Below are 9,383 nucleotides of genomic sequence, written 5' to 3'. Positions count from 1 at the left end.
AAATATGTCCATTTCAGAAGATTGGTGACTTTGATGCGCTGATATCTCTGCACATTCAATACAGTCTTGTCTTGGATTAATCATTCGATAACACTGCCAGATCAGAATAGCCAGGAAGATGCCGATCACAAACACGTGCCACGATCTAACATCCACACTTTATCGGCATGCACTAGGATTGTCCCATTTCTGAGGTACAATGCTTCAGTCATGCTATATGTGTCTGACATATTGAGCTGTACCAATGCTGATCTGTATCCCGTGTGTTTTCAGTGCGATCAATGTGTTTACCTTGCAGATCGCCATTTATCTGTTAATCATAAAAATATCTGCTCTTATTCTCAGTAAAATATCTTATTCACACCGTGTACATGTTTTTTGAATTTAAACAAACCAGCACTGACTGTCGCTTTATTACGACTCAAAATGTATTACCTTGTACACTTGCAAACATTTCAGCCACTTGTGGAGGGTTGTTTAGGTTGTGTTCCCATACCTTCAGTCAAGTAAATTGTTCACATCTTCTTTGGCACACGCACTGTGCGTCCTCTCCGGCCCATGGTCTTGGTGTGCTGGCCATGCACACGGAGATCCCAGATGTGCTGTAGACCCCTTGCATGCGAGGATCTTCTTTAACTGCTCCAGATCAGTGCAGTTTGCTGTCAAGGACGTTGGCCAGGACCTGACTGTACTTGCCGTCATTGACATCCTGCCTGTTTAGGAACCAGTCGGGAATCGTGTCCAGCTGAGGATTCTGCACAAAGATTATAATGCGTTCAACCTCCTCTTTGGAAAACTCAACAGCCTTTTTGCTCGGCCCAATGCCTGCTTTCCTCAGCACCACATGAGCAAGGTGCCTTCCAACCCCCTTGGTGGCAGTGATGGAAAACGCTATCTTCCTTTGCCCATCAATGTTGGTGTTGAGCACTCAAAGAACTTTTCAGGAATAACCAAGGAGATGTTGGCTGCGTGGTCTAAGAAAAAAGTCCCCGCCATCAACCATATTGCATTGAGCCAGCATAGCAATGATAGGCTGTGCAGCCGTTTGTTCTGCATTGTAAACCACATTGCAAGAAAGTAATTTTTAAATGCACAAGCCTTGATGATAATGATACACCTGCTGCAAATTATATGACACTGATGGCTTGAAGATGACATGGAGATTATTGATCAAAGCTGTCTGAAGCCCCAAGGCTGAAATGAATAGGAAGGAAATTTGAGATAAATCATGAAAGGGCAATTAGGTTTTTAAATCCTGTTATACTGTGGAGACAACTGAAAAATGATTTCAAGATTATCTAACAATGACAAAAATTTATCGAGTGCTCTTCCTCATAGTGCCGAAAACTCCGATGTCTTCCCTTCAGCCTTTCCCTCATTCACCTTTTATTTCAAAACATCACTTTGTTTTTTTAGGGGTTATTGATGTACAACTTTTTAGAGAAAGGTTTAAATAAGCACAAAGCCGAGAGCCCTGAGGGTCATTCCCTCATGTATGATACATGGTTTTATTACCCATCATAGTGTACACAATCGATGAAGCCAATCCACTTTAAGTGTGCCTCTTAGGATCAGTAAATGGTGCCATGTCAGTGATATACCCCAGTTTCCCACGCGAGGTGTTCTGATAATAATCATCGGAGTATAATGGTCACACAAGCAACCAACCATTTACCACTCTTTCCATGCCTCATCAATCTTTATGTTTTCTATATGTCTATGAAATCGTGTTACAGATATTGTAGCCATTTTAAACCAAGGAGACTCTGTTTTCTAAATTAATTAATGATGCCTTAAGATCAATGGATAGAGTGTAATTGCAGAGCTTTTCCATTTAAGAGTCTATGCATTAAAGAATCTTAAAGACAAGGGTTGAGGATCCTTTTTTGAATGCCTAAGATAGACACAGTGCTGGAGTAATTCAGCGGCTCAGGCAGCATCTCTGGAGAAAAAGGTTGGGCAATGTTTCGGGACGGGACCCTTCTTCAAACCGACCCGAAATGTCACCCATCCTTTTTCTCCAGAGTTGCTGCTTGACCCGCTGAGTTACTCCTGCACTTTGTGTCTACCTTTGGCATAAACCAGCATCTGCAGTTCTTTGTTTCTCCATTTTCTCGAATGCCTGTTGTGGCTCCTGCATAAGATCATACTGAAGTAATTGCAGTCGAGCCTTGTAATTAAAATGGGCCCAGAGTGCAATGAAGAGTTGAGTTACAATTATAGAATCTAACAGAACAGAATGAAGGCATTCAATCATTTTTGCCTTTGCTTGCACTTTGAATTTTAAGTCCACAAGTCCACTTTGACACGAGCAACCTGCAAATTAGTCTTCTTCAAGTAGGTGTTAAATTGCTCTGTGAATGTTCCTATGGGATCTCACTCTACCATCCATGCAGGTACAGTATCTTAACAACGCTGTGTGGAAAGATTTCTTCTCATTTCCCTTTTGGCTCTTCAATCATCTTAAGTTCACCTTCTTATTTCATTTGGCTACAATAACATTTATAAATAGAATCTAATGTCCAAAAGTCACTGTCAGCTTTTTCAGAGCTGGAGGTTATCTGAAGATATGTCCACTGGATTTGTATGAAGAACAAAATATGCTAACTTAAATATGATAATATAATATGACAACTTTGTAAGTTTTAAGATTGTTTAGAAGAGGGACAAGTCTGGACCTTGTGGAAGCTACTAAATTGGAGTATGGCAAATTACAGCGTAATTAGGCTTGAACTCGGGAGGGTACATTGGGGGAACTTGGTATTGGCCAAGTCCACATCTGACATCTGGTAGTTGTTTAAAGACCAGTTGATCAAAGTTCAGGATGGGCATGTTCCAGTAAGGAAGAGGGATGAGGATTACAAAGTAAGGGAACCTTGGATGACCAAAGAGGTTGTAAATGTTGCCAAAAAGAAAATGGAAGTGTATGCAAGTTGATTGTCTACAATTAACACATTCTCTTCCAGAAAATGGAAGTGTGGTTTTAAGAAGATAAAATCAACAGGGCCTTTGAGGAATATAAAGCAAGGAACAAAGAACTCAAGCGGGTGATTAGAAGGATTAAAAGAGACTACAATATGACTATAACAGGTTGGATTAATTAAAATCCCAAGGCGTTTCATACATTACGGACTTCACTGGACTTTATCTTGTGCTAAACGTTATTCCCTTTATCATGTATCTGTACACCATGAATGGCTCGATTGTAATCATGTATTGTCTTTCTGCTCATTGTTTAGCATGCAACAAAAAATTTCACCATACATCGGTACACATGACAATAAATTAACCCAAACTTCAAATATTTCCAAAATGGAAAATTCTGGGCAAATCCTGAACTCATATTGTTATATCTTTCTTGGGGATTCTGGAGAGCTTCTTTTAACACTGTCAAACCTCTAACTGCCTATTGAGGGTGTCACTATCATCAAAATTGTTTGTTGACACCTAATTTCCTCAAGATTCTGCAGAGCTGAGCCAGCCTGACCTATATTTATACTCTATTGCTGTAGAATTGCAGTAGCCTGAGCTACTTGGCATTGCAGATGCTCACTCATTCTGCTAACCTTTTATTCTGTTCTGAAACATAAGGTAGAAATATAGAAAATAGGTGCAGGAGGAGGCCATTTGGCCCTTCGAGCCAGCACCACCATTCATTGTGATTATAGCTGTTCATCCACAATCAGTAACCTGTGCCTGCCTATCCCTTGATTCTGCTAGCCCCCGAGAGCTCTCTCTAACTCTCCTTTAAATTCATCCAGTGAATTGGCCTCCACTGCCTTCTGTGGCAGAGAATTCCACAAATTCACAACTCTCTGGGTGAAAAGGTTTCTTATCAGCTCAGTTTTAAATGGTCTCCCCTTTATTCTTAGACTGTGGCCCCTGGTCCTGGACTCTCCCAACATTGGGAACATTTTTCCTGCATCTAGCTTGTCCAGTCCTTGTATAATTTTATATGTCTCTATAAGATCCCCTCTCGTCCTTCTAAACTCCAGTGAATACAAGCCCAGTCTTTCCAATCTCTCTTCATATGACAGTCCCTCCATCCCAGGGATTAACCTTTTCATCTTTTTACTTGAATGAAGGGTTAATAATTAGACATTGAAAGTGAAAAGTAGGACCGTATCCTTTGAATTATGGACTATAACTGATCATTAGACAAGCCAAAGTATTGAAATAACACATTCTTCTTTTTTTTAAGATAGGTTAAAATGCTGAAAAATCCCTTATGAAACAGAGCAATAACAATTATTTCAAGCAGTGTTAATATCAGTGAAGTGTTTGGCTCTTAGAGCATCCCCTCAGTACAACCAACAAGGTACAAGGCAGGATGTGTAGGAAGGAACTGCAAATGCTGGTTTAAACAGAAGATCGAAATAAAAAGCTGGAGTAACTCAGCGGGAAAGGCAGCATCCTTGGATAGAAGGAATGGGTCACAAAATGTGTAGGAAGGAACTGCAGATGCTGTTTCGTAGGAAGGAACTGCAGATGCGATCAGTCTGAAAAAGGGTCTCGACCCGAAACGTCACCCATTCCTTCTCCCCAGAGATGCTGCCTGTCCCGCTGAGTTACTCCATCCAACAGTTTGTGTCTATCTGGGTACAAGACAGGCCTTCCCGTGAGCCATTGACTGTATTTTAAGCCAACACACATCAGCTTTGAACCCAGCTTGCTGCATACTTCCCCTGAACATAGTCATATTTCATGCATTTAACAAAGCAACTCAGAAATAATGCTCAGTCATCAAGGAATTTAGAAATCACTTTGACATTTAGAATTTTTAAAAGAAAGGCTGAATGGAAATATGGAATATTTTTAGTAGAGAGGAATGTGTATCTGGAAGGTTTTGACATCTGTGGTTAATAATTGCCAGGAAAGTTCAAGGGAAGGAGTAATGAGTCTAGGTTCTTCAATATGACAGGCCAAAGTGTGAGAAAATCTTGCCTGGGGTAAAATCCGGCAGATGAGAAGATAGTTAAGTTAGTAGTTTTTAGGAGTCATCCGTCAGAGTGAATTAAATTGCTATAAAAAATAACTTCTATGTTCCTTTGGGCTACTAGAATCATAAATGTGTAATGACAGAACCCTGTGCATATTATTAGAGGACATTTCTCATCCATCAGCCAATCCTAACTCAGGAAACCTGCCACAATATGATATATCTGCTTAATAATTGACTTTCTGTACTTGTTCAGAAATGTGTCTGCTAAACCAGTTGTCGATGCTACAGTGAACCCCATTTCAGAATATCGTTTCCTGTAATTTATATCGCAAAATGACTCAGATGGCACAAGACAAGACGTTGGCATCCTTTGGAAATATGTTAGGTCTCGAAAGTGGAGGGAGGCTGACAGGATAAAGAGGTTTTATTTTTATTTTACAGGGACAAGGTTTTCTTTCTGTTGGGTTTGCTGAAGCTGAAGTGTGAACATGCTGGTTGCCATATTTTAAGATGTTCAAAAGAAAGGGTAATGAATAGTCATCAAGCAATTGCCACTTCATGGAGCTAAAATCAGGCCATAATATCCTGAATGGAATATGTTCATGACAAGGTACCCAAATACTCTTTTTCCAAAGTTACCAATATGAAACTACAATATAGACCTAATTCACATTCTGGACAGAGTTAAGCAATTCAACAGATACAGTCATAGACAACAGTCCAGACACATCTATTCATGAATGGTAGACACAAAATGCTGGAGTAATTCAGTGGGTCAGGCTGCATCTCTGGAGAAAAGGGATAGGTGGCGTTTTGGTTCGAAATCCTTCTTCAGACTGAGAGTCTGGGGGGAGGGAAACTAGGGGTATGAAAATATTTAGAACAAATCAGAGCCAGCACCGATGACCAAGGAAAGTGGAGCCCACAATGATCCATTGTAGGCTGTGGAAGAGGTAATAACGAAAGGATATATGGATGTGAACAGTGGAACTGGCAGGATGACAAGGGCAGGGGTGGGGTGGAGAAAGAGGGAATGCAGGTTTTTTTTAAATGTAGAGAAATCAATATTCATACTGCTGGTGTAAGCTGCCCAAGCAAAATATGAGGTGCTGTTCCTCCATTTTGTGTGTGACCTCACTCTGACAGTGGAGGAGGCCCAGGACTGAAAGATCAGTATGGGAATGGGAAGTTAAAATATTCATGAATGGTAGTCGACAATTAAATTGCTAATGAGATGATAAAGCTCCATGATCGTTTCCATATTGAATAATGATGTATGCACAGGATAAAATTGCCGATTGGATGACACATTTGGCAGAGGCACAGCTGGTAGGTCATAAGATCATAATGTCATTTGATAGGAGCAGAATTAGGACATTCGGCCCATCAAATTTACTTCGCCATTCAATTATGGCTGATCTCTCTGTCCTAACCTATTCTCCTGCCTTCTCCTCATAAATAAGGTCATAAATGATAGGAACAGAATTAGGCCATTCGGCCTAAGTGCTGGCAGTGCTACTGCCTCACAGCCCCAGCATCTTGGGGTCAACCTTGGCCTCCAGTATTGGCTGTCTGGGGTTTGCACATTCTCTGTGTGACTATGAGGGTTTTCTCAGAGCCTTTGGTAACCTCCCATATCCCAAAGATACAAAGTGTTAGAAGAATGTGTTAGTCAGAAAAAGAGACTAACACATTGAAATGTCACCTATCCATGTTCTTCAGAGATGTTGTGTGACCTGCTGAGTTACTCCAGTGCTTTGAGTCCTACAATGTGTAGTGGTGGATTTGGTGAGCCCAAGGGGCAGTTTCCCATGCATATCTAATACAGGACAAAAAATCACTTGAAAACTTTGGAAGTTAAACAAGAACATCTTTAGTACCATTCTAGTATGACCTGTATTTTCTTTATTCCAATTGATAGGCTCATACTTTGTTAATTTAGAATTGGCAATTAATTAAATTGAAAAGGCTATTATGTAGATTTGTAAATTTCCCCGGTGTGGGACGAATAAAGGAATATATTATTATTATGTTCATTAAATACGTTATTTTCATGATTCACTATTTCTTCACTTCCAACTTAAATGATCCCTTAAAGGAGAGCACTGCATGAATGTTTCTCATGGAAGATAAACAAGTAAAATGTGACAGTATCTTTACATCCACCAGGTCCTTGACCTGTCCAGATAAAGTGACTTCAGTCCCTTGGGATGATCTCTTCCTAGATTTGGGAAGTGAAACTGTGATATCAATTCCTCTCCAGCAGATTTTAGATCGTCAGCAGGTTCTCTCTGCTCCAAGGCGAAGTAATTGATAAATGGCAATTATGATGTTTTTTTGTCAGTCACATAAGTAAAATTGCTTTATTGAGCTCAATGGTTTCATTTATACTATAGACCTATTATTGTTTGTTCTTATATGTATGTAGGAGTGTGTGTGTGTGTGTATATATATATCCTTGGGAGGGAGGGAGGGGGAGGGAGGGAGAAGAGGGGGATGGAGTGGGGGAGAGGGGGAGGGGAAAGGGGAGGGGAGGGGGTGGAGGGAGGGGGTGGAGGGAGGAGGAGGGAGGGGGGAAGGAGGGAGGGGGTGGGGGGAGTGGGGGGAAGGGGGAGGGGGGAAGGGAAGGGGAGGGGAAGGGGGGAGGGGGAAGGGGAGGGGAAGGGGGGAGGGGGAGGGGGAGGGGGAGGGGGAGGGGGAGGGGGAGGGGGAGGGGGAGGGGGAGGGGGAGGGGGAGGGGAGGGGGAGGGGGAGGGGGAGGGGGAGGGGGAGGGGAGGGGGAGGGGAGGGGGGAAGGAGGGAGGGGGTGGGGGGAGTGGGGGGAAGGGGAGGGGGGAAGGAAGGGGAGGGGAAGGGGGAGGGGGAAGGGGAGGGGAAGGGGGGAGGGGGAAGGGGAGGGAAGGGGGGAGGGGGAGGGGGAGGGGGAGGGGGAGGGGGAGGGGGAGGGGGAGGGGGAGGGGGAGGGGGAGGGGGAGGGGGAGGGGGAGGGGGGAGGGGGAGGGGGAGGGGGAGGGGGAGGGGGAGGGGGAGGGGGAGGGGGAGGGGGAGGGGAGGGGGAGGGGGAGGGGGAGGGGGAGGGGGAGGGGGAGGGGGAGGGGGAGGGGGGGGAGGGGGAGGGGGAGGGGGAGGGGGAGGGGGAGGGAGGGAGAAGAGGGTGCTGCACCAATGCAGGAGAGGTTTGGGCCCAACGGGTCCACTTGGTCTAGTATATATATAACTATATATAACTATATAAAACATGCAAAAAAAATCTTCTCTCCAGTGATGCTGCCTGTCCTGCTGAGTTACTCCAGCATTTTACGTCTACCTTCAGTTTAAACCAGCCTCTGCAGTATATATATATGTACATGTATATTTAATATTTACAGTATACATGTACAGTATATATATATATATTTGCACGTGTCTGTGTGTGTCTAGGAAGGAACTGCAGCAGGAGCTATATATATAAATGTGTAGGAAGGAATGACCATTTATTATATTGGTTACAGTGTACGATTCACTATGTTTACATATTCTATTGTCGTGCTGCAAGTAAGAATTTCATTGTTCTATCTGGGACATATGACAATGAAACACACCTGGCTCTTGACTTGACACTAGACAGTAGGGGGAGAGAGAAGTTTCCTGCAAACTGACATTACTAGAAGGGTGCCTTTCCAGAGAAAATTATGCTGAAAGTAAGCCACCCAAATGTAGCTTTATGTCAGACTTTCTTGGGAAGGCTATTTACTACTGAATAGTATGGAACGGTTGTGAAATGACCTTGCCTAAATTCCAAGAAAATGCAACTGAACTAATTTTAAAAAGTAGCTTGTGCAGAAGTAGAAACTTTCTAAGCCAGGCCTATTTCTGATACTCACTTCTAGGTAATGTTGCCCAGAGGCCATAGACCTATCGAGATTTGGATAACCATTTCCTCAACAGCTTTTTCTCTGTCTAGAATTTCATGGACCTGAACGTGAAAAGCTTCTTTGAGGCTTTGACTACATTTTAGATGCAGGACTCCTGCTTAATGATGAATGAATGCTCAGCCACTGATGTGATGTGTACTGTCAGACTAAGGTCATTTGTCATGGTTGTTGGCAGGTTTCCATTTGCACACAGGAATAAAGCTGAGTCATGTCTTTTGTTCTGACAATATGTCAGCATTATTTGTCACAGTCTTGTTTATTGGCTCAATTGGAGTGTCTCTTCCCCTGCGGGGCACCATAAGGTGTCAGCATTCGTTGCTGGTGGCTGAATCGCAAAATCTCTTAATGTCGGAAAGCACCAATGAAAAGAAATGCCTTTTTTTTCTTTCTCTTGCTCTCTGAACCTCGCAGCCAAAAGGCAGTGATAAATTATGTCTGCCATTTTGGGCGGCTATAAAAGGTCTAAAGACCTAATGTCAAAGAAGGTCAGGTGAGATATTTCAAATAGCCCAGTCATTGTTTAGCCC

General features: G+C 42.9%; 1 pseudogene; it reads right to left on the bottom strand.

Annotated features, from left to right (window-relative positions):
- Positions 1 to 515: 515 nt before the first annotated feature.
- LOC144593007 (small ribosomal subunit protein uS13 pseudogene) lies at positions 516 to 996 on the bottom strand (annotated as a pseudogene).
- Positions 997 to 9,383: the final 8,387 nt, after the last annotated feature.

This window comes from Rhinoraja longicauda, chromosome 4 (assembly GCF_053455715.1).
Source record: "Rhinoraja longicauda isolate Sanriku21f chromosome 4, sRhiLon1.1, whole genome shotgun sequence".
Classification (NCBI taxonomy): domain Eukaryota; kingdom Metazoa; phylum Chordata; class Chondrichthyes; order Rajiformes; family Arhynchobatidae; genus Rhinoraja; species Rhinoraja longicauda.
This window is presented reverse-complemented; position numbering and strand designations above follow the sequence as displayed.